Source organism: Neofelis nebulosa, chromosome 18 (assembly GCF_028018385.1).
Source record: "Neofelis nebulosa isolate mNeoNeb1 chromosome 18, mNeoNeb1.pri, whole genome shotgun sequence".
Taxonomy (NCBI): Eukaryota; Metazoa; Chordata; class Mammalia; order Carnivora; family Felidae; genus Neofelis; species Neofelis nebulosa.
The window spans coordinates 13,437,763-13,463,047 of NC_080799.1; the positions used below are offsets into that span (position 1 = coordinate 13,437,763).

A 25,285-nucleotide genomic window follows, 5' to 3' on the forward strand; every position below is an offset into this window, starting at 1 on the left:
TGTTAAATAAACTTGCAGTCAATTGCTTGTAAATAACAGTTAGTTTGATGTGTAGTCAAAGGGCAAGGAAATCAGTGATCAGGAAGGACTAACTTTATAAAATAGCAAAAAGAGGAGTCATCTTATTGGGGTTGAGATGACTGGCCTGTCAACAGGCATGATGTTTCTTCCCTTGTTTGTTTATTATAAATGGAATCTAATGATATCCTTGTTAAGAACATATTCATATAATGAGCTAAAGGTGAAAGACATAAGGTATTCAAGGTCTCCTGTCAGTTTGAGATCTTTTCAGCTTAGGATAACTGAGTCCTTATCCTCATGCAACCCTAGAAGGACACGACTGTCTCCCAAGATCAGGCCCGGCTTCAAGCTCATGTAGTGTGTGCATAACGTGTGTACATGCACACACGCTCCATATTGTTACACTCTGCAAACAGGAAACGGCCATCTTTGATCCAGTGGAAAGGCTCCAGCAACACAGCAGCCCTTGAGAACAGCTGGTCCAAATCCATCCAGCCCACTAGCTCCTCCTACTAGGGGTGCCCTAATGCTCTCTGCACCTTTGTTCAACAATTCCTTGGTAATCTAGGGTGGAACACACTTTCTCTGGACAGTGAGCTTGTAGTCAGAAGCACTTGTCATGCTCAACTCCTTCAGAAAGAGAACCTATTCAAAGATACCACACTAATTTGATACTCCTAAGTGTTGAAATAGTTGTGAAACAAAGAATGTATTTATAGTGGAGTCCTTTTTCATCTCAAAATCGCATGGATATGAGAGACCAGAGCTATTAGAAGGATGATTGACTTTGTGTTGAAGTTCCATTGAAGGTCACTGGACTTTGGAGTCTCTCTCGGGAGCCAAGACACTTCACATTTTGCCAGTAACCATATTAAAATGTGTGTACCTGGCAAGAGTGAGCGAGTCTCATTTGCCGGTTTTCATTCTTTGTATTGGCTGTTCACTATTTCATCAACAAGAATTTTTTTTAAGTGCCAATTTTGTGCCCAACTGGGCCGTATGGGATGCAAGAGAAGGCATAAGTTATGGTCATTCCCCTCATGGGCCTTCCAATAAAGCAAAGTAAATATGTAATCCACTTACAGCCGGTCAATAGCAATATTTTTATTTGTAATGATCCCACATTTCAATTGAAGAAAGTATTTATTATTCTGGGAAGAAAAACATCGGCTGAATTAATGACATTCTGAATGGGCGCTGGGCTATATTCAGAATGCAAGTATTTTGCAGTTAGGTTAGGTTGTTGAGGTTTGCCTTCTTTCCTGAGCTCTTATGAATTAGCAAATTCGAAACCGGCTGTTTTCAAATTACATACAATTGGTGCCTACCCTGAGTGTCTGTTTCTCTCCGCCAAGTTTCAACTTGTAACCTATTTTAAAACTTGGTCCTAAACCCCCAAAACCAATGGAATGATAGCAGGCACTACCTTAAATCATAATATTTTCACAAGAACACGTTCAAACTTGAAATAATGACTAGGTTGGAGAAAGAGGGAGGTGACAAGGGAGGAGGAGACAAGTTTGTGTTTTCTTATTTAAAAAAAAAAAAGTTGTTTGAATTAATAAGTTGCTCAGATTTCTGCTGCTTTTTTTCCTAGATAGCCAGAGAGAAAGCTTTGTTCCTAACAAAAGGACACCTCTGCATCAGCTTAAGATATTTGTAGCATGGCACCTGGTGACAGGGTTGGAGTTTAAAAAAAAAAATCTCCCATGTGAACATTTTGCAATTCTCTTTACCCTCCTTCCTTTCGTATTGAGCACATAGCTTGATTCCTATCATCCGAGACAATGGCTTGGCAAACCTTTTCTGTAAAGGGCCAGAGAGAACATATTAGCTTTTGTGACCGCGCAGGTTTCTGCCATACGTTCTTTCTTGATTTCTTTTCTCTTTTTCTGTTTTTTTAAACAACACCTTTAAAATGCAGAGACTAACCTTACGGGCTATACAAAAAGTGATCGCGGGGTGGATTTGGCCTGCAGCTGTAGTTGGCGGGCTCACGCCCTAGAGAAATATGGGGGGCCATCCTGGCTGAGCACACACACTGGGTATGCCAACATGATTTCCCTTTCTACTACTTGCTACGTTCTCTGCCGGTCACTGGCTGTCTCAGGAGCTGGTCCCTGGAGCCTGGCTCTCCTGTGTGATGTAATGGTGTGAAATGGTGTTTCCAGTGAAGGGCCTGCGGGGGTAAATGCTGTCTCTAATTAACCTGTTCATTTAGTGCCATTATCCTTTATCTCAAACGCAGTTCTGCTGGGGGAGGATAAGGAAAATGCTTAATTCGACTAACTGTTTCACACTGTCTGTGTTTGCATGATGAACTTTAAAAAGCCTGGGAGATGAAGCTGTCAGTCACTAAGTGTCTTTGGGAGCCTCTTGATTTTTAGTATGTAATAATCATGCGCTGTTATTGAGTGTTGTTGAGTGAAACTTCAGGTGACGGTCTTTGTCCACGATTCTGACCCAAGACATCTGGCTAATGTCCACCAACTGGATAATGTCATTGGCAAGTTGTTGCGTCAGGGATGCTTATTTATTTATTTGCTCATTGCCCTAGTTGGAGTACTTTGGATGGACACTTGTTGTTCGTTGTCTGTCTTCCTCATTAAGCATTAAGTACCTCTCGTACAGGGAGTGTGCCTCGTACTTCTCTGAAGCCTGATGTCTGTTGGAATAGCATTGCAGTACCTGTTGTTGCTGGGGCAAAAAAATAAAAAATAAAAATTACCATTTTAATGTATGTGATATAAAATATGCCACTTTAACAAGTGTTGTGTACAGTTGAGTGGCATTAAGGACGTTGTGCAGCCATCGTCCATCTCCAGAACATTTTTCATTTTCCCAAACTGAAACTCCCATTTCCATTAAACGATGACTCCCCATTCCTTCCTCCCCAGTCTCTGGCAACCACCATTTCTACCTTTTTCCTCTATGAATTTGACTGCTCTGTGTATCTCATGTGAGTGGAATCATACAGTATTTGTGTTTTTGTGACTGGCTCTTTTCACGTAGCATAATGACCTTAAGGTTCGTCTGTGTTCAGCAGGTATCAGAATTTCCCTCCTTTTTAAGGCCAAGTCGTATTCCATTCTGTGTGTGCTACATTTTGTGTAGCCATTCATCCTCCAGGGGACCCTGGGGCTGCCTCCTCCTAGCGGGGATTGTGAATAACGCCACCCCACACAGATCCGAGTCCTGCTTTCAGTTCTTCTGTGTTTATACCCAGACGTGGCCATCACAGTATTTTTGAGACTATTAAAGTGACAACTTTCTTTTAAGCTCTCGAGACTTTAAATACTTTTACCAGACTTTTCTGTCATGTATTATAAAAACACTTTATAATAAAGAAATCTGTCACTAGCCCTGATGAACACAAAAGATCATTAAGCACAGACATTTATTCATCCTGTGTAGCAGGCGCTGGGCTCGGCTCTTGGTGTGGATGAATTCACTGAGGTCCCCAGTATGTTATCTGCATGTTCAGAAGAGGAAACGAGGCTTAGAGGGGTTAAGAAATTCGACTGAGGTCGCACAGCTAGTACGAGACAGACAGGGCTCTGCTTGAGAACCCAAACTCGTGGACACCATGAATCCATTCAGGAGAGTGGATTACACTTCCATGCCTCATCATATTCTCAGCATGGTTGGCGAGAGGCTTATTTTCCACAGCTTAATGTCACTTTTGAATTTTAAAATCAAATTATATAAAATTACATGTAAAATTCTTTGAAAGCTCTAAAGTGCTATACAAATGTAAAGTATCAAGATTAAACCTTTGGAGGACAAATGTTACAAGGTACAATAAATATATGGAGCAAAAACCGTCTAGATTTTAAACTGCGATCTAAGCATTATGCAAACTAACGAGGGCCCACCTTTGTGATTTTGTTAGAACGTTGTTTCGTGTACCATTTTATTCACATCACTTCTAATCTTGGTAGGACTGGCACTGCCTTTTCTATGGCTGTTATGCATTTCATTTCATGACTTTTTTACCCTAAGATTCTGGGAATAAGCCAGATTGCCCACATAACATTTGTTATCCTTGTAGTAACCCTGGACTAGGAACCATGCCTTAAACCATATTTGCAATTGTGCAGCTAGGTCTTGGATGCCAGATAGCTAACAAACTCTCATATGGAAGAGCTATGAGAATTAATTTGCACTTGCAGAGGCCAGAAGTGAGGCCACTCCATGTGCATAGGTTCTAGAGGGGCAGAGTTGAATTCAGAATAAAATGCACAGGGGGCACCTGGGTAGCTCAGTCAGTTAAGTGTCCGACTCCAGTTCAGGTCACACTCTCACATTTTATGGGTTCGAGCCCCGCGCCCGGCTCTGTGCTGACAGCTCGAATAAAATGCACAGCTATACAGAGCCTAGGAAAGTAGTAAATGCCATCAGTGGGGGTATCCACACGCAGGCCTGAAAATCCTTTCACAGCAATGAGGTAGAGAGGATTCCTACACTATGCACTTAATTTCTTCACCTTCAGTCTTGGTGTATCATTATGTTTACTTCACATGGCCTGAGACCTTCATTGAAACTGTTAGGTCTTGTATGGTATTGTTTTCCTCAACACAAGACAAGAGCTAAGAGGTTTTGCCCAGTTTATCTGTTGTACCACGGGCAAATAACTGTGCTGTGTTAGAGTGGCTTGTAAGTTAAACATATTTAGACTAGATCATGGTTGAAGAGATAATGGGCTCAGCTTCTGAGATTTCAGATTCTCCAGAGTCTAGACAGACTGTGTTCGAAACAGGGCTGACACTGATCTCAGAGTGAAGTGGTTCGATAGATTTACATTGACCGTTTGATTTAGTGACTTCTCCTGTGTGGTCTTATTGGAACTGTTGAGCCTCCAGGACTAGAAAACTTACACTGTTTCAGTGTAGCATTTGACTCAAGCAAGGGCTTGGGTATTTGGCACAAATGACATTCTCTCCTCTTTTGCTGATTAATGTGCCTCCAGGATCAACCCAAGTTAATGCAAATAGTGGAATATTTGCTCATATAGAGACCCAAAGTACTTAAAATTCACTGCAGGTAGAATTGTTTGTTTAACCATCGGGAGGACAGACTTCGGTAATTTCAGTTGCTTGTGTTGGTTCTGATTTTGTTTTGGTAGAGATTGAGTGTTGGAGACTTTGCCTGGAAGCCAGCCCCTAGCATTGACGTCTGACACTAACCACAAAAGCAGTCCCCTTTCCGCTGGCAAAGCCAGGCCCACATCCATGGTTGTGATCTCAGGGGAGGGCTCTGGTCCTCAGCTTGGGTTTATGACTGGGAAGCCTGCCTCTTGTAAGGTGGGGAAAAGCAGAGTCAAAGTGACCCCATAGCATTTGAGCTTGGGGGAGCTGTCACATCCAGAGGACTCATCGAGGTCAGAGATGTGGTCCCGCCTGAACTGGCATCTGCGGACTTTGTCAGGGCCAGGTGTCAGAAATGGGTAAATATCAAATTGTATCTGATTAAAAACAGGAGGAAGCAGAGCTCCCCTTACCCTGCTCTAAGGAGCCAAAGTCAGCTGAATGGTGTTTGGGTCCAGATGATTTCAAAAACCACAGTCTCCATGACCCAACTGAAGAAATATTCAAAACTAGTCTGAAATATAACAGCCTGTTTTTAAAAATATGCTATCAAACACATTTATCTTTGGCAAAAAATGAATTAAGTATTCTCTCATAATAACCAAATATTCACTAATATAAAAGAATATGGGATAAATACCTCTTACGGTGAGACTGTCAGATTCACGAAATCCCTTTTAAGTAAAAAAATCTGGCACTGATCCTACATAAATAATGTTTGAACTGGTCCAAGGATCTTACTTGAATTTATGGCCTATTACAGGGGGAAAATACTGAAAGAAGAAGAAGAAATAACACTAAGAAAAACATCAGAATTCTATATCCGAAAATGACTGATTATATAACTATTTTACCAATAAGATAGTGGTAAGATAGAGAAGAGGAATAAGGACAACTCACGTGGGTTTTCACTAACGCAGTCATGAAGGAATCAAAATCCAGTCAACATGCAAACGTCCTACATGTTGGCAGGAAGACAGGTTACGCGTGCATACGTTTATCAAAACTCAACAAACTGTATACTTGAGATCAGTGCCTTTTACTATTGCAGATTATACTTCAGTACAAAAAAGGACAAAGTCAAATCAGCTGATTTATTGAGCAACAATTCCTGAGAAAGTTACAGCATTAAGCAATTTAGGGAGAGAAATTTCTTGGCCTTCAGGAAAGTTACATATTCTTTGTTTTTTTAAGGTTTATTTATTTTGAGAGAGAGAGAGAGAGAGAGCAAGCCTGAGTGCATGTGCATGGGGGAAGGGGCAGAGAGAGGGGGCGGAAAGAATCCCAAGCAGACTCTGGACTGTCAGCACAAAGCCCGACGTGGGGCTCAAACCATGAGATCTCACGAAACTGTGAGATCATGACCTGAGCCTAAATCAAGAGTTGGATGCTCAATCAACTGAGCCACCCAGGGGCCCCTAAACTTGCATATTCCTGCTTAATCAGACACAAATTGGGTTTTTAAATTTTTTTTAATGTTTACTCATTTTTGAGAGAAAGCGTGAATGCATGAGGGGCAGAGAAAGACAGAGACAGAATCTGAAGCAAGCTCCGGGCTCCGAGATGTCAGCACAGAGCCCGACGCGGGGCTCACACTCACCAGCCGTGAGATCGTGACCTGAGCCGAAGTCAGACACTTACCCGAATGAGCTGCCCAGGTGCCTCCACAAATTCTTAATAATAAGAATTAAATAGGGGTGCCTAAGCGGCTCAGTTGGTTAACGTCCGACTTCAGCTCAGGTCATGATCTCACGGCTGGTGAGTGCGAGCCTCGCGTCCGGCTCTGTGCTCAGATCTCGGAGCCTGGAACGTGCTTCGGATTCTGTGTCTCCCTCTCTATCTCTGCTCACCTCCATTCACTCACTCACTCACTCACTCACTCACTCTTTCTCTTTTTCTCTCTCTCTCAAAAATAAATAAACATTTAAAAAAATTTTAAAAATCAACAGTGAATGATGCATTGAATTCTGGATCTCATGGAGCCTTCAAGATTAGCATCACTCCTTTTCTAAATATAAAAAAGCTGAAACCCCAAACATTTTAGAAAATTGTCCAAAGAAAATCAGGGACCAAATTTCACCAAGTGGCAAGACGTTAATCTTAAAGCTTCTTCTTCTTTCCCCTTTGTCCTGTCAACTTCCTCCTCCTCCCACCTGTTAACTGACCCCAAGGGTCTGTTTTCAGTTCTCTTTGGCTTTCTCTTTACGTTGTACTCTCCTTGACCGATTCATTTCAATGTTAGTAGTTCTTCATTCCATCGGTAAATACCTTTGAGTTCTTACCACATGCTCAGCAATGTTTTGTGAGTGAGCAGTATGGCACTGAACCACAGGCCAAGGCTTTCGCTCATAGAGCATATTTTCTACCCATATCCGTGCACATGGAGCCCTGAGAGTGATTTCCCAGACCAGTGTTCTCACCCAATCCAGACTCCATTGCCCCATAGCTTCCCTTGTGAATCACAGCAGTACCTTAAGCTCCACGTAGCTATAATCTCATCTTTGGCTCTTCTTGCTGAACATCTAGGTCAACCAATTTTAATTCCCTAAACTGTAACGCGTTGTTTTTTTTTTGTTTTTTTTTTATCTGTTCAGAATCTCCTCGTTTCCTCACTTCTTCCTTGGAATGTTCCAGTAGCTTTCTAATTCATTTTGTCTGTCTCCCGTTGTCCTCAGCTCTGATCATATACATCACTGCTTGATTTTTTTTCTCCTAAAACATGTCTCCTATATCAACGGTTTCTCAAATACACACACACTCCCTTACATGCTCTTTTCTTTGGGTCTTGTTTGCCTTACAAATTAAATGGAAACTCCTCTATCTGGCAGTAAAGACTATTATAAAAGTCTTTAGACTTTCTGGCAGTAAAGACTATTATAAAAGGCTCCCACCTCCCTCAAATCTTATTACGTCTCCGCAAATAGGTACCTGCTCGAACGGCAGCCACGGTGCATTCTTGGCCGCTGCCTTTAACATGCCCCCCATTTTCTGTCCCTCTGTGGTGGCTCTCTCTGCTTCTCACCTGGTTGCACTGTGTACTACCACCCCCACCCAGAAGTCATCAGCCTCCGTTCCGCTCACACCACCTTTTCTAAGGGACCTTTCTCTGTCTGAACACCACGATTCTTCCCTCCTCTGAAAACACTAATGTCTCGCTGCACTGCATTATGGTTGTTCTCGTACATTTTTATTAAAATAGCCTGACGTAGGGGCGCCTGGGTGGCGCAGTCGGTTAATCGTCCGACTTCAGCCAGGTCACGATCTCGCGGTCCGTGAGTTCGAGCCCCGCCTCAGGCTCTGGGCCGATGGCTCGGAGCCTGGAGCCTGTTTCCGATTCTGTGTCTCCCTCTCTCTCTGCCCCTCCCCCGTTCATGCTCTGTCTCTCTCTGTCCCAAAAATAAATAAAAAACGTTGAAAAAAAAAATTAAAAAAAAAAATAGCCTGACGTATTTTCATAAAATGACACATCCTTATTTGAAAAAAATTAAAATGTACAGAAGAGTAAGGAAAGTGAAAACCACTTGAAATCTCTTCACCCGAAGATACCAATTCTCAAGCATCCCTCCAGACCTGTGTGTGTGTGTGTGTGTGTGTGTGTGTGCGTGTACACAAACATTTATGAAGTCTATACATTTGTCCCTAAATGAGATCCAATTCTACCTGCTTTTTTTCCTGTTGATACATTCTGGTACTTTTGAAACGTTCCTCACTAGAGAACCAAACTATAATTTTCAGCGGCTGCACGATCCTTCATCGTTCGGCTGAACCGGAATCTAACCGCTGCTTGTTTTCTCTGGGAGCTGGCCTTCCTCCCTCCATCAGCAGGTGCGAGGAGGTTGTTCTCCCGTGTGCTAGCTCGTGTGCTCAGCACAGCCATATAAAATACAAGCGAGCAGTCTGTCGTGGGCCTCGACGAGAACTGTTGTGACCGTCCACTCCGTGCGGTTCAGGACCTGACCAAACCGTTTGGAGATCTTGAAAGAGGTTAGAGAGGACTGACCTAAAATCCCGAGTAAGATTGTAGCCTTTGTAAAAAACGTTGTGTTAACTGCTTTGAACAGCGCTGTCCTTCCACCGCCCGCGAGAAAGCCATTCATTGTTCCTCATTACATAATCTGCAGAGAGCTTCCCCACCCAGAGAGGAGCATGTCCCGCTCCCCTCTTCCCAGCATCTGAAAGCGGAGTCTGTCCTGTGCCTCCGAGGGTTTCTTCACAGCGCAGGCCTCACGCTATCCCTAATTAGCCGGAGCACTCCCAGCCGGAAGCCCCGGTGCCCGGCCTTGACAAAAGTCTGCTTTTTCCAGGGAAAAGGCAAAGCCCGCCTCTCTGTCTAGGGGCACCTCCGGGAGACCAGCAGAAGCAGGGTGGTGGGGAGCTTTCCCATCAGTCAGTGTGGGGAACCTGCTGCATTCTCTAGTGACCTGCGGTGTGCTGCCTCCCCCCCGCCCCCCTGCAAAGAGGGGTCCATCAGACTATGCTTTGTCCTCCACCGGCACACCTAAGCACCACGAGACAGGCCCCTTCTGCGTGATCCTGAGCGTTCAGTCCCGTCCCTTCCCCATTTTGGGCTTCGGTGACCGATCTGCCAGCCATCCCACAGCCAACCTCCAGCCACTTGTGTTAATGATGTATGCGATTAGCAGCCTATGGTAGTTCATTAGAGAAAGAAAAAAAAGGAAAGAAAGAAAAACCGTGAGATCGTTTGCCTGTCACTGTGAAGTGAAGCTTGACGGGAACATCCTCACTGTCCCTCCCCATCGCCCCTCCTGCCGTGTGTCTGTGATCTTCTGTGCGCATGCGCTCACAGTTGCCTGTGTTCCGTGGCTCTGCCATTTGCTCAGTGGGGGGACATTTCCTTAGCCGAGCAATGCACTGCTCTGCCTGAGGGATTGAGAACATATTGCTTGGCAGGTGGGCCTGCTCAGACGCACTGACTGTTGTTTCAGCACTGACAGGGAACATACATCATGCAGGCCCATTATGCCAGCATAAATCCATGGTAACCTGTTCAGAGGGCTGCAACCAGCAAACAAAGTGTCTGGGCCTTAATAGGTGATATTTTTGAAACATATAATTGGGATCTGAGAAGTAATTCTGGATGACAGGCCACTCCTTCTGCCATCTTAACAGAAGCTGGGCCTACAGCAAAATACCACTCCTGTCGTACCGCAGAACGACGACGATTGCCATTCTAGCTCAGCTCCAGGCAGCTGTGCACGGGGCCGACTGTGCCAAGAGACTGTCTGTGGAGGGAAAAGAGCCTTCAGCTTTGAGGTCTTTCCTTTATGCCTTGGTGCTCACCGCTGGCAAAAACCTGCTCCTGGGGCCGTCACTGGAGAATGTCAGAGGCGCTCTCCTTCGCCTACTAATACGAGCTTGAGAGGGACCTAGAGCTTGCTTGTGGTGTTGGCTAGTGGACACATAGGCCTCCGAGTAGAGACCCCTGGCCGTTCTCATGAAGAGAAGCTCTTCATTTCCGCGGTGGGCTGCAGGGGAAGAGTGAGGTATCAGTCAGGTCCTGGGCAGAGCACACAGGGTCCGGGTATCACAGCCTGGGTCCTTCCCCACAGGAAAGGTGGACGTGCGGCTCCACAGATAGGCGGCGGGAGAGATTGGCACAGCCCTGGTTACAGTCGACACCATTTCCTGAGTTCCAGAGACCCAGCAGGGGGAAGCGTTTGGTTCAGGTTGTCATAAACCGAGTCTTCTTTCGGAGCGGTGTGCGTTTTCCTCCCGACACACAGCCTGTGTCCCCGCGCTCTCCTTGTGCAGACCGCTCGCGAGACTGACGCCCCTGCACTTACGCACCAGCCACTTTCCACTTCCCCCCACCGCGTTGTGTTGTCCTCGAGGACAGGTGTCATGCCTTATCTGGGCTTCGCAGAGTGCTGGTTTCCTGGTAAATGCAGAAGGAATGAAGAAAGGAAGATGTTCATTCGTTGTTGACTTTTCTTTTATCTTCTTGATTTCCAAGAAACCACAACTCTGGCCTTTGAGTATGACTTGCCAATCAAATTAAAACTGGGTGGCAATATTGTATTATTTCGTTTTCATTTCTGCCAGACAACCCAGCCAGTATTAGCACAGCCTGGTCTGCGTGCTAGAGAATCTGCATTCTGTCTTGCCACAGAATTAATTTCCTTAAAGCAAACTAGAAGATGTCCTCAGGGGATCGAGGACCTTCGAAACTGTAAAGACCGAGGGGGAGACGGTTAGGAATATGAGCAGTAGCAGCCAGTGTTTAGAAAAGTTGCCTGAGAGCCTGGCATACCATGGTGACCATCAGAGACATGGGCTCATCACACCCTACAATGGCCCAGCCACCATTCTGCTGGTTACGCTGTTTGCTCATGCTTCTACTCAACAGTGTGGTTGGTGATGACACAGCAGTTTGCCAACGTAGAAAGTTTCATGCAAATACAGACTCGGGTGCCCTGTCTCCAGACACTGTAGGTTAGGAGACCTTTCGTGGGGTCTGGGCATTTGTACTTTTGAAATGTTCTCCACACAGTTTGGATGCAATCAGTCCGTGGACTTTGGTTAGGGGAGCACTGATTAGGAACACAATACTTGAGAGTCTGAGTATTTCCTTCAGTCTTAACTACTGCCTGGGACAAATACTGGTACATCCTTCCGGGAGCATTTTCCTGAAATAAATCATGATGTCTTAGCTGCTTTGCGGGGCCCTGAGAGCTCCTTGCAAGAAAGAAAACCAAGAGGGTTTTCGGGATGTAAGGAAAACATCATTTAGTATATTTCCATATCTATTGACAGGTTTGCCTCTGAAATAATCTTTTGTTTTTAAATGACTTAATTTGTTTTAAATAAAAAAGCTTTATCGAGATACAATCGCATAAAGCTCACCCTTTTAATGTCTACAGTTCAGTGATTGTTAGTATATTCGCAGACATTTAGTATCTCACACAACCAACACCACTGTCTAATTCCAGAACGTTTTCATCACACCAAGAAGAAACCCCATACCCATGCCTTCCTGCCTCCAGCCCCTGACAACCACTCATGTACTTTCAATCTGTGTGGATTTGCCTTTTCCAGATGTTTAATCTCTGAAATATCATATGCTGACTGGACATGAATTCAGTTATGTTTTTAAATATCTCTAAAGAAAAATTTTCCAACTTCCAACGAGGGTTCCTGGGTCTGACATGTTACATGTTGAGAAAGATTTCACTTGTGTCTTTTACTGACTTCAGTTGCATTAGCTTCTATAATAACTCCTATTCCCTTCTTTATTTTGTCTCTCTCTTATCATTTCACCAACCCTCAAATTCTTTATAGATGCAAACATCATTATCAGGCCCCTTCCAACTTATCTGTAGGATGAATGATCTCAATATTCCTAGGCCCCTCCTCAGATTTGACCAGTGTTTCCATTTCCTCCTCCCATTCACCTAAATAATGAAGGGAGTATCCACTCCTTTCTCTAAGGTGGGCACCTCCATTTGTGTGCCCTCTTCCATTTCCTCCCTCCTCCTCCAGAACCTCGCTTTTGACTCTCTTCATTTTCGTTCTTCAACTTCCAGAAAGACTCAAGAGTTCATGCTTTTAAAAAATTGCTTGGTTGGGGCGCCTGGGTGGCTCAGTCGGTTAAGTGTCCGACTTCAGCTCAGGTCTCGATCTCGCGGTTCGCGAGTTTGAGCCCCGCATCGGGCTCTGGGCTGATGGCTCAGAGCCTGGAGCCTGCTTCCGATTCTGTGTCTCCCTCTCTCTCTGCCCCTCCCCCGTTCATGCTGTGTCTCTCTCTGTCTCAAAAATAATAAATAAAAAAAAAAAGTTAAAAAAAATTGCTTGGCTCCTGCTGCCCCTCGAGGTACCATTCTATTCTCATTTCCTTCACTGTCAAGTCTTTTGGAAGCACAGTTTGTTCTCGTGGTTGGTACTTCTTTTCCCACCCACTCCCACCTAACTTCTTGCACTCGTGAGTCTACCTTTATTAGTTTGCTGAAATTTCTCTTCGTGGTTCATGGCGTCATCGTATTTGCCAAGCCTGGTAACTTCCCTGGTCCCTTTCCCCATGACCTTTAGGTCACACAGGACCCTGTTGGCCATCCCTCCGTCTTGAAACCCTCTTTTTCTTTTGGCTTCCGTGATACTCCACGTTCTCCTTCTACCTTGGGCTCCATTGCTCCATGCCTTCCTAAATATGGATGCCCCCTCTTTTATCTGTCTCTTTATTTTCTCTCTTTCCAGTCTCATAACACCATCTGGCTCCTAACTATGTGGATAACTTCCAAAACTATCTTCACCACTTGGATGTCCTGCCAGCTTCATAGACTCATTGCTCAAAACAGAACTCACACCCTGGCAGGCTCTCGTGCTTTCCCTAATTCTGGCCATAGAGTGACCCAGGGTTGAAAATTTGACTTAGTTCTTTCTTTCAACTCCTTGGTTGCCATGGCTGACAGCCATCGTGTATGTAACGCCCTTTTGTTCTGTCTGGGCTGTACTTCTTCATCTGTTGTCCTACTTCTTCATGCCATTGTCCAAAGCCAGGCCTTTGTTTCTCGTACCTGGACTGTCACCAGGCCCCATTCCGACTCTGCTCATTCTGTCTTACGCATGGCTGCCAGACATCAGTCCTCCTTCCAAATGAATGTGAGTATGCCATTTCCTTAGGCAGCCTTCCAGGTTCCTTAACCCTACTGAATACATCCTGTACTCCTTCACCTAACTTGTAAGGCCTTCTACAACCTGAACCTTGTCTTCCCTTCAGACCCATTCTGTACTCTTCCTCCCTCCCTATGTTCTAGCCCAAGCAAAACCCTGGTCATCTTTGTCTTCCGCCTCTACAATCTGTTATTCCAGACCCCTGCTTATCCTGTGCCTTTCATCCAAAATGATATCCTTTATTTCTGCCAGCATGATCTTGTGTGTTGAAATTCTCAGATCCTTCAAATCCCTTCTCCTCCGTGAAGTCTTAGAATAGGATTTCTCTCTCTTTTGGATTTCCAGAATTGTGTGTGTTGGGGGAGGGGGAAGGACTTGCGGCTCTTTGTCTCATATTTCAATTATTTATGTGCCTGTCTTATCCGCTCCCCCAAAGGTAGAAGGCCTGCCTTCTCATTGTTATAACTCCTGTACCAGCTGGTAGAGTGTTTTAAATATAGAGTATTATGGGTAAGTATTTCTTGAGTGAATGAAACTTTTAGCCTCTATAATATATAGAAGAGGTAAAAAACTAAACTTGTTCACGACAGTCTTCGTGTCAGTGTCAGGAGAGTTCTCTGTCATTTTGGCCTGTTATTATTTTCAGTCAATCCAAGCACAAGGCTTGGATGAAGGAAACTTGAGAGAATTGTAGCAAACCTGCCAGCATCTTCATTGCCTTGACTTGTACCTGCATAATGTTTTCTACCATTTGAAAGGACTTTTGCATTTTACCTGATCCTCCGTATAGCCATGTAAGGTTACAGTAGGCTGGCGATTCTCACATTCATCAGCTCATAAATGAGGGAAATGTGGTCTGGTGAGTTTTAATGACTTAACCAATGTTAGCTTATTAGACAGTGGCAGAGCCTGGACAAAGGGACACGTTGGCTGTCTTTATTCAAAGAGCTATCGCGTGAAGGAACTACATCTTGGGTTTTTTTTTTAATTATTATTATTCTTTATTTCCTCAGAGGATAGAAAATGTACAGGTGATTCAAGCTAAATTAAGGAAAAACATTGTTTATCAGATCCACTCCAAGGTGGTTTTACTACTTTCATCGTTCAGGTGGAGCTCAGGTAGGGCAACCTGGCCAACCAGGTGTAGGACATTCTGTTGAAATGAGCCACTCAAAAGGTGCAAGACGACCAAGGTCCCTTCTGAATCTGCAATTCTGTGATTCCTTTTTAGGTTGGGACTGTGGTACTCTACTCAATAGTCCAAGTTTCGATTTCTGTCTTTCTTTAAAACATAACCTGAAGCAGATACAGCTCAGGTGTGAGATGACGTACTGTCCGGGTCTTAAACCTTTCGCAGAATGCAGACCTCACCCTCTCCTAGCCATTCTCTCAGTGGACCGCCTGCGGGTGGAAATATAAAAGAACATATTTTCACCCAGTCCTTCAGTGCCTACAGTTGCCAACCCAGGGGGAAGAAAATGAAATATGCAGAAAATTTCACAGATGCCATCATCACATGTAGCTGGCCCAGTCTGGCAACTCCAGGCACCTGTCTGGTGTTATGGACATGGCGAGCAAGCCCAACGATCTCTCAGAATGGCATGTTCTGTTGGAAGGACGTTGGTGACTCTAATGAGCTCCAAACTTTTCCTTGAAATGGGAAGTTGCCTAAAAAGGCAACTACTGCGACACAGCCAAATGGAAATCATGATATTTCACTGAACTCAGAACCAGATCTGCCTTTTTTTTTCTTTATAGAAACATTTTGTGTGCCATGTGCCTTGGGAGCCAAAAAGAAATCATACGTTGGCTCCCTGTTCCACTTTGCTAAGCTCAGATACTGTAAATACCCTCCTCTCTCTCATAACATTAAATTTTTCATGAATTCATCATAAAGGAGCCACTTTGTAGGTTTGGCTGGTACCAGTGAAAGACTTCATTTTCTATTTCACAGTAACTTTTCAGTGCAAAAAAATTATGGGTGCAATGTTGAAAGACTAGAATTATTCATCAAGTCTTCACTGCCTGAAAATGAAGGGAATTTTTCTGAAACCTATCTGGGAGAATGCAGACACAGACATGCATATTTTAGATGGTGCTACATCTCAGCCATAGCCACCTAATCTTTCTCAAGGGAATTAGGGCTAAAAGAGGACACGCGCTTTCTCGTTGCTTTATGGATTCATTCAAGAGTCCACACAGCCCACAAATTTTCGCCTTACCTTCCAGGGTTCCTATAACTCACTAGCGCACTAAAGAGTAGAATATTTCATTGTATCGATGGAAATACCAGTAGCTTTAGAGTTGGATGCAAAAGGTGTACTTCAAGACACAGCATGATAAAAAGCAACGCTATATCAGAATCCCTGGGAAGGCTTGTTAAAACTCACGCTAGGCCCCACCCCCAGAGTTTCTGATTCAGTGGATCTGGGTTGGGGCCCAAGAATTTGCTTTGGTTTTTGGACACGTTTCCAGATGTTGGTGCTGCTGGCCTTAAGAAACACTGGTATATTGAAAAGAACATCAGATCTAGAAGTTTGGAAACCTTGCCTCTAGTCCTAGCTCTGTTTTCTCTCGAACAGGAGGCTTTGGCTAAGTCTCTGGGCCTCAGTTTCCTCATCTGTAAAGGAAGAGTTGTGACTGCTGCTCTAAGTGACCTACTGTCGCTTTGAGAATAAAATCTGACAACCTGTGAGAAAACGGCACTTCTGGAGGGACCTGTGTTATAATTCCCAAAGTGAGAAGATGCTTTAAGATGCAGGCATTCTGTCCAGCATGGACACACGAGCCATAATTCTGCTGCTGTGCCAAGGAGGGGCCCACAAAGAAGAGATGTGAAGCTGGAAAGATTCAGGGAACCCCTCCCACCTCTAACCTATCTTGAAAAAGCCACAGCTTTTTTCGTGTTCTGTACCGTGTCGCCAGGCTGTATTGGAACCATGTCTCTCAAACTTCTCCGTGAATCAGAACTCCTTAGGACACTTGTAAATGTACAATGGCCGGGCCCTGTCCTCTTTGAAGGAGGCTGGGCCTTCAGGTGATTCCTGTATACTCCAGAATTTGAGAACCACTTATACCCGTGCTAGTAGCTCTAAAATCATACTCTACACACTGGTTCTCAACCTTGTCTGGCATCACCCAAGCCTCCCTTAAGTCCCATATGCATGGACCACGAATGACCAAACTGGGAGGGGTGGGGTCTAAGTATCAATCGCACCTCACAAGCTCCCCAGTTACTGAAATTTGCAGCCAAGGCTGAGAACCACTGATGTAGAAAGAGTCCTCTGTCATCATATCAGCACTCATGATGTTTGAATTTGCTTGCCTCTTTCCCACATCATACGGTAAGAATATTGAGGGCAGCTCCGTGTGCCCAGAAACTGGCCTCAGTGCCTCACGCTGCTTTGGATGTTCCAGGCATGCTGGTGTTAATTTGGAATGAATGAACTGCTCCGTTACGTTCAGATGATGTGCTGACAACCTGTAGAACCTAGTCAGCCCCAACTATGAGTTACTCTTTCGAGTGACATGGGTCAGAGAAGCCTGCCTTTGCAGATCTTTGAGAGTGCCGAGGAAGGAAACAAATGAGTACGTTCTGAACACCTGCCGTGTGCCCACCATTTCCATGTCTTCTCCCTCTACAACAGACATGAATTGTCCCTGTTTTCTTCCGAGGGGAGAAATGGTAGCAGCAGATTGCCCAAGGCAGGAAGCATGAGAGGGCCTGCTGGGCTCCAGAGTCTAGGTTCCTTTCTGGTTCTTCTCTTCCCACCTCTTGGATCTTCTCCAGCCCTCACCCCCACCTCCCTTCCCTCCCTGGCCTGCTCCTGCGGGACCCCCAGTGGATACCTCTTCCCTCCGAACCACATAGGATCCTGCTCAGAACTTCCCGACTTCTCCGGTGAGCCTTCCTCTGGGAGATTCTCACTGACCCAGGACTTGATGAATTGCCTGACCGTCTTCCAAACTGGTCAGGTGCCCCCCCTGGCATGCTGTGAGCCGTGGTATAAAGCGTATCCCCTTAGCTTTGTAACTGTTTACTTAATTCTTCCTCCGGTAGACAGGAGGCTCCTTGAGGGCACGACATGTTTCTTGCTCATCTTTGTATTCCCTCAGCCTGGAGTATTTCCAAGCCCGTTGGAGGCACTCAAGAAGTTTTTTTTAAAGAGTGAGTGACAGCAGAAACTCATCCGTGAGCAAAGTTCTCCTGAAACATTTCAGTATGTGTGCATGTGTTATGCTTGAGAATATTTTAGAAACATTTTCCAGATTTAATTGAGGCTTCTGGGAAGCCTTGCTGTGTTCTTCCTTGCAAAAAATAGAAGGTCATTACCAGGAAGTCTCAGTGTACCATATTTATCTGGTGAGTTTTGAAAATACTGAGTAATGGGACTAATGACTCAACGTAGTATTTTCCAAACTGTGAGGTAATCTTTGGACTTTGCAAGATTATTATATTAAGTGTACTTCTTAGTCTGTCAGTAAAAAATAAAAAGCCTGTATTTTCACATTAGAATTCAAAGAACATCTGCTGCGTATTGTAAATAACATATTTTGAAAACCAACTGATGCATACTCAGCCTGCCTCCGCCTGCTAACTATAGCAGGTCCTTAAGATAAGATTCAGTGTGCCATGGGTAAGGCTCTTGTGTTGACATCCCACCATCTTCCATAAATCTCCAGAAGCCATTGGCCCCCTCAACACACTCGGCAGGGTGGGGTTTTCAGTTTCCTGTTCCCTAGTGGGATTAGAAAAGGGTCTGCATTCCTGGAGAATCGGGAGCCCTGGAGAAGGTGTTTCTTCTCAAGGAGATGAGCTTCGGTTTTCTCCGGGGGGCCTTCCTTACCCCTGAGGTTGTGAGACCTCAGGGAGCCCCCAGGTGCCTGCTGCAAGCGGTCACGCCTGACGGGAGGGGTCGTGGTGACTTCCAGGCCTGCCGGTAGGAGGTAGGGGAGTGGGCCCCAAGAGGCTGGCGCTCTTTGTCTGGGGCTCTGAGCTCCCGGCTCCTCCGTCTGGGGCGCGCGTCGGCACAGCAGCCCCGTGCGCGTCCTCCAGCCCGAATCTCACCTCCTCGTGGGACTGAAAACCTCACTCAGCTTTTCCCCCCATTCCTTCTCAGTTTGTCTTGTTAGCAGTCTTTCTTCGCAAGTAAGCACCATATGTCTTCCTCGGGAACTTGTTTTCAGGAGATTCCCCGGCGCGTGTGTGCTGGCTCGGAAGAGAGGAAGAGGGTGTTGGGCTCGCCAGCAGTACTCACCAGAGCGCCAGATTTCGCAGAGGGCCCTCCGCGCCCATCTGCCTCTCGGGCTGGTTTGTTCGGAAGCGGGAACACAATATTTCACTGGAGCTTGCCGGGGTCACAGAAGACAGCCCAGCTGATGAGCAGGGTTTCTGAGCCCGCGTGCCCTCCTTCTCGTGGCCCCCCGTTAGCCCTGGGAGGTTGTCACACGAGCACCTTTCCGCCGACACCGGTCTCTGTGGTCGTGGAGAGGGTAGCACAGGTTGGTCATGAACGAGGGACTCTATGCTCTTCCTCCGCTTCCTCCTCTTAACTGGTCGCTGGTGCCAAAGCATGCAACGAATACTGTTCTGCTTTGGAAATAATTTGGTTTCCGTGACGTGGGGTCCACCGCCTGACTTCTGCGCCGAATACCTGTCTCCTTTCAAAGCCCGCCGTTGAGCATCCAAGTTGTCTTTTTTCCTCTTCCCTTTCTCCCTCATTCTTGTGCCCCGGCTGTCTTTTATCAAAACAGACAGACGGTTAGCACTGACTCCTCATGGCAAGCAGCAGCTTGGCGCGTTTTCTGCATTCACCTTGACATCTTCTCGGCAAAGAAAAAACAAGGGCTGAGAACCCGTTCTATTCCTTTTGGCTTCCACGGGAGTTACCTCTTTTAAAGCTACCTCACGAACAGCCCTGCAGGTGGTTATTGCTTGATACCTGTCTCCCTGGAGGTTTTACCATTTGCTTTGAAAAGGAGGGCTGTTTTCTATTCCCTCGAGAACTCCCCTTACATGGGTGTCTGTGTGCACACGCGCGCGTGTGTGTATGTTCCATGTGCTGTCAATTAATAATGAAAAAATAAGACCACACCTCTTCACTGTCGTTTTTCCCTAAGAATCAGTGTCCATGCCGTTTCTTCTTTTGAGTTTTCCATGTGCCAGGGGGCTGTGCATGGTTTCATGGCATTCTAACAGCAACCTTTTGAAGAAGTGCCCCCGTCCCAGATGGGGAGATTGACGAATGACAGGTTATGTACCGTGGTGGAGCCAAGACTGGAGTCCACGTGTTTGGACTTGAATGCCCAGGCTGTTCACAAATAAACTAAACTGTTCCTGGGTCTCATACGTGATGTCGGTCATTTGAATTTTGCCGACCATAGTCCTGTATACTCTGTCTTTGTCCTTGGGAGGATTTGATCTCAGCAGAAAGGAGGTGGGTGGGATAAGCTGTGTTCTCAGGTCCTTAGGGAAAAGACACACTCCCACCAATATCTGTGGCCCATTAGACCAGCGATTCCCAGTGGCATGGAGGAAACTGACCCGTGTGGTGGGGAAGGTATGACAAGGACCACAGGAAAGAGAGTGGATATCTAGTTCTGATGCAGTGAAGGGTGACAAAGGAGTTACGATAATCACAAGATAATCACTGTTCCAAAACCTCATGTTGTTGCCCTCATTATAATAGCTTCCAGTGGTTGAACATATGTACTACATACTGGGCATTGATTGGACGCTTTATGTATGCTTTCATTTAGTCCTCCCCCATAACCCTATATAAAATAGGATTATCTCATCTTACAGAGACGAGTAGGTTCAGAGTGGTTTTCCTAGCCCAAATTCACTCCGGTCTTAAGTGAAAATATAAAAGCTGAGATCATCCGAAAGCTTGTGTATCATCAAAGCCTGTGCTCCATTCCTTCCTTCTTGCCAGCTTCTGTACCCATTTTGAGAATTAATCAGAATCATTATCATCATTAGGAGGTTATCTTACTAGTAAAGGAAAGAAACAGATGGATCTTACGTTTGTGGACCAGAGTGTGAGATTGAGCTGAGTATGTAAAGATTTGCTCCCCTGATCTCATGGACGCGCTTACAGCTTACAGTGGTCCCAGCAGCCAGCTGCCACGTCCTTAACAGAGGTGGAATTTCAGTTAACAGCTTTGTAATTGAGGAATGTTTCCAGAATCATCAGTGTTTGGCAACTTCGTAGATGAACATAGATTATAGGTTTAAGGAGTCTTCTGAGTTCAGAGTAGCTGGGAATGTATACCCCACTCTACCCTTCGGCTAGCCGTTTGGACCCGGGAACCTCACTCAGTTCTCTTCAACTTCAATGGTTTTAATCTGTACATCATATTAGAAAATTCCAAGGTTTGTTTTAGCTCTAAATGATGACTGTTTGCTTTCAGGAGTATTTATGTTACACAAATGGGAAGAGCCCTCTGACCCACTGAAGTATGTATACTTAGGTAATTGAGAAAGCCATTTATATGCTGTCGACATTTGATTTGTTATTTCTTATTTATTTATTTTTAAATGTTTGTTTATATGTTTTGGGGGAGAGAGAGAGAGCGAGTGTGAGCAGGGTAGGGGCAGAGAGAGAGAGGGAGAGAGAAAATCCCAAGAAGGCTCCATGCTTAGCATGGATTGATTTCACAACCATGAGATCATGACCTGAACTGATATTGACTCGGACGCTTAACCAACTGGGCCACCCAGGCGACCCAACATTTGATTTTTTAAAGACAGCTTTCTTGTGGTGTAACCAACATGCAATAAACTGCACATATTTGAAGTGCACAGTTTGGTAAGTTTTGATATATCCACCCGTGATACCATCACTGCAATCAAAATAATGAGCTTATATGTCACCCCAAAGTTTCCTTGTGCCACTTCGTGGTCCCTTCCTCCTGCTTCATGCCCATCCCTCCCCACCAAAACCACTGATGTGCATTTATTGTCCCTGCAGATTACTTTATATCCTTAGACAATTCTAGAACTGTAATCATCTAGTATGTTTTTTTTTTTTTTTTTGGTCTTCTTTCATTCTGCATAATGAGAGATTTATCCACGTTGTTGCCTGTACTAGCCCATAAATAAAGTATTTTTCCATTTATTTAGGTTTTCTTTAGCAACACTTATATTTAGCAACACTTTATATTTTTCAGTGAACAGGTCTTTCACATCTTTTGTCAGAATTATCTCGAGATATTTCATATTTTCTGGTGCTATTGTAAATGATAAAATTTTCAAGTTTCAATTCAGTTTCTGATTGTTGCTGTTATAATTGATTAGTACAATTGATTTTGTATATTGATTTGCAGTTATGTAGAACAATTACGATATAATGTGTAATTGTATATTCTGCAGTTATGCTAAATTCATTTTTACTAGTTCTAGTAGCTGTTGTATGGATTCTATTTGATTTTTCTACAAAGATGGTTATTATATCTACAAATACAGACACTTTGCCTCTTTCTTTCCAATCTGGATGCCGTTCTTCCTTTTGCTGGCTGATTGTACTGTTAGAGCCTGCGAAACAGTGTTGAATACAAGTGAGTGGCCGTTCCTGTCTTGTTCCCGATCTTAGGCTAAAAGCATCCCGTCTTTCACCATGAGTATTTTGCTAGCTTTAGGCTTTTCAGAGACGATCATACAGTTCTTTGGTTTGTTAAATTGTGGTGAATTACATCGGTTTTCAATTGCAGGCCATTCTATACAGATGGCCAAGGCCTTTTGTTTGCTTATAGGTTTGTTTATTGGAGTTCTCCGTCTCTCTGGCATGATTCACCTCCCCAGCACCCCGTTTGCAGTCTCCCATTTCAGTCAAGTAGAGGGAGACCTGAGACATTTGTGAAGCGTGGAGTCCTTCCAGCTTTAAGGGTTCGTTTTCTCTTACCAACCCTTCACAGTTGTTTTGCCCACCGTAACTGCTGAGTGAATAGCAGTCCGTCTTTAAGTCTTCTGCCTTTAGTGGCTGTTTCTCAAACATTCTTCTTGGGTTTTGGAGAAGCACCAATTTTCTTTCCATATTCCTGTTTCATCAGTGCAGATAATAGCTAATTAAACGATAGAATTGCAGTACCCAGCAAAACTAGCATACACAGACTTGGGACCGACAGCAGCTGAGTGTTGGTAAGCATACGGCCCAGCTGTAGTGGGCAGACTAGATATTTGCCAATCAGAGATGAAGACTCAGTATGTTGTGGTGCATTCCAGAAGCTATAGGAGAGCATAAAGGAAAGAATTCGTTCCTCCAGGGAATAAGCCAAATGGAAGTTGATTAAAGAGAGCTTCTAGAATCCTCTTTTATTCCTATAAACAGCATTCCTAACCTTCAGCATCCAGTGGGCAGAATGAGCTTTTGGCCACAAGACCTACCATGTGAGGAACCCACCACGGATTCATCTTCACAGTTGGGGAACAACCGTGACAAAGGGTGGGTCCTTGCATCATCTTTAAACAATGAGAGCTAATACGATATGGTTGAAAGGGCCCTGTATTTAGACTCTGATGAGCCTGGGTTTGAATACCAGCAGCTCTCTCTCTGCGTTGTCAAACAACCTTGGGTAAGTTAGTACCGCCTCGGGTCATCTTGAGGAATAAGTGATTGAACGTGTATAAGGCTGTCAGGAAGTGTAGGTGTCCTGTGTGGTTTGGATCCTCACCACCAAGGATGGTGCATTATACCCAATCATGTGATCCTTCTGCCCCCAAAGGCCCCCAACTCCAGCCTATCACAGGGTTTGATGGAGGACAGGACATCTAAGGCACAGGAGACAGCAAGGACACACGCATGGAAAGGTAGGAGCCGTCAGGATTCAGCAGAGGGTTCGTACTGAGGTAGAGTAGGAGGAGAGGCTGGAAAGTAGACCAGTGAATGACCATGCCAAGAACCACGCAGACTGTGGCACATTGGTGGGCAGTGGGAGCCATTGAAACTTTTTTTTTTTTTTCTTGAAGGGAGCACCATGGTGAGGGAGATGTGCCAGAGATCCTCAGGCCTCAGCTGCATCAGAATCACCTGGGAGCTTGTTAAAAAATACATATACCTTGGGCCCCGCCCAGACCTGCTCAATCCTAATCTATAGGTTGGGGTCAAGACATCTGTATTTTTAACAAGCTCCCCAGGTGATTCTAATGCACGCCAAAGTTTAGAAACCACTGCTTTAGAAGGTTAATCTGGCAGCACTGTGCAAGATGGATTGGAGCTGAGAGAGCCTGGAGGTTCAGAGACCTGCTCGCAAGCAATTGCAACAACAATCCCGGCAGGAGATAATGAGGTTGGGGGCTGTGGGAATGGAAAGGAAGAATCAGATATGGGAGGTATTTTTGAGAGGCAGTCAGCACGGACTGGGTAACCAATTTGATGAGGAATGTGAGAGAGAAATGGGACTTAACAGATACCACCAAAGTTTAGAGAAGCAGCTCTCCAAGGTGTGAGGGGAGAGGTAACGGAATCCCCTTGGGGACCTTATTCAGATGACACACACCTGCTCTCCCCCTTCTGTCCTCACCTCGCACGCCTTCCTCCCTCCCACCAGCCCCCTAAGGCACAGGCGGGGAGGGAGCAAACCAGTACCTCCTGGGGAGGCACGCATGTGTAGTTTGAGGGAAGAAATCTCCAGGCAGTCTCTCTACTTGTGTCTCTGTGTCTGTGAAAAATGGCAGATCAGGAGTTGGTGAGCGGCAGCGGGGAGCTGAGTTCGGAAGGACAGGGCTGGAGCCCATGGCAGGACGTGGGGTACCTCTGTCAGTGTGGAGACGTGGGTCTGGACCTGGGGAGCAGGAGGTAGGGTAGAGGTCGTGGGAGAAGCCGTGCCACGGAGGTCACCAGGGGACAGAGGAGAGAGGAGAGGAAAGGGGTCCAGCAAGAATGCTTCCTTGTAGTGACCACACGCAGCTGGGCAGGAGCCGGCTGGAGAGGGCAAGGAGGCGCTCTCTACCCACATCTTGGAGAGCTCAAAGCCAAGGCGAGGGGCAAAGGCGAGGAAAGACCTCTTGCAGGCAGGAGGGCAGAGCACTGACTTCTCCAGCCATCCTACCCACACCATTCTGGCCCCCAGGCGTATGTGGCATATTCACGTGAAGGGGTCAATGCTCCGAAGAAACAACACGTTTTAAAGTTTCCTTTCTCAAATCTGGTGTCTTGGAGCTGATGCACCAGACAAAGAGACTGACAGGGTTTTACTGTGACACCATCCTCCCTCCCAGGTTTCCGCTCGACTCCTAACCCTTCTGTATGCATTTTTGGCCTGGTGCAGTGAAATATAAGGTATTATAAATCATTATAGTATTTTGGGGTCCTTGCCCCCCCACACACACACAAAGTTCCAGACATTCTGCCTATATTGTGTGATCTCACGCTGTGAAAATAGGATGTTGTGTTTTGGAGGTACCTCCAGGGTACCCAGCAATTGGCACATCTTAACAACAAGCAAACCAGTTGAATGAGCCACAGTGGAGAGGAAGGACGTCTGTATCAGCGCAGGAGCTAGTGAATTATGAAGAGACGCTATTTATGTTGTTGGGAAGCGGTGGTTCT

At 45.3% G+C, this 25,285-nt stretch overlaps 1 protein-coding gene and 1 long non-coding RNA gene across 9 annotated transcripts in view; one reads left to right on the forward strand and one right to left on the reverse strand.

Annotated features, from left to right (window-relative positions):
- Positions 1-25,285, forward strand: part of AUTS2 (activator of transcription and developmental regulator AUTS2) — a 1,133,525-nt gene that overhangs the window by 742,305 nt on the left and 365,935 nt on the right. The gene's annotated exons all lie outside the window — the stretch shown is intronic.
- LOC131501115 (uncharacterized) lies at positions 1,990-10,101 on the reverse strand. 3 transcript variants are annotated; one of them, XR_009256646.1, is made up of 4 exons: positions 9,914-10,101; positions 8,769-9,752; positions 5,749-5,881; positions 1,990-2,718 (listed from the first exon to the last, which is right to left on the reverse strand). It is a non-coding gene; the product is annotated as an uncharacterized LOC131501115 (long non-coding RNA). The 3 variants fall into 3 exon arrangements; XR_009256645.1 differs by having other exon boundaries at positions 8,769-9,061; positions 9,607-10,101; XR_009256644.1 differs by having other exon boundaries at positions 8,769-10,101.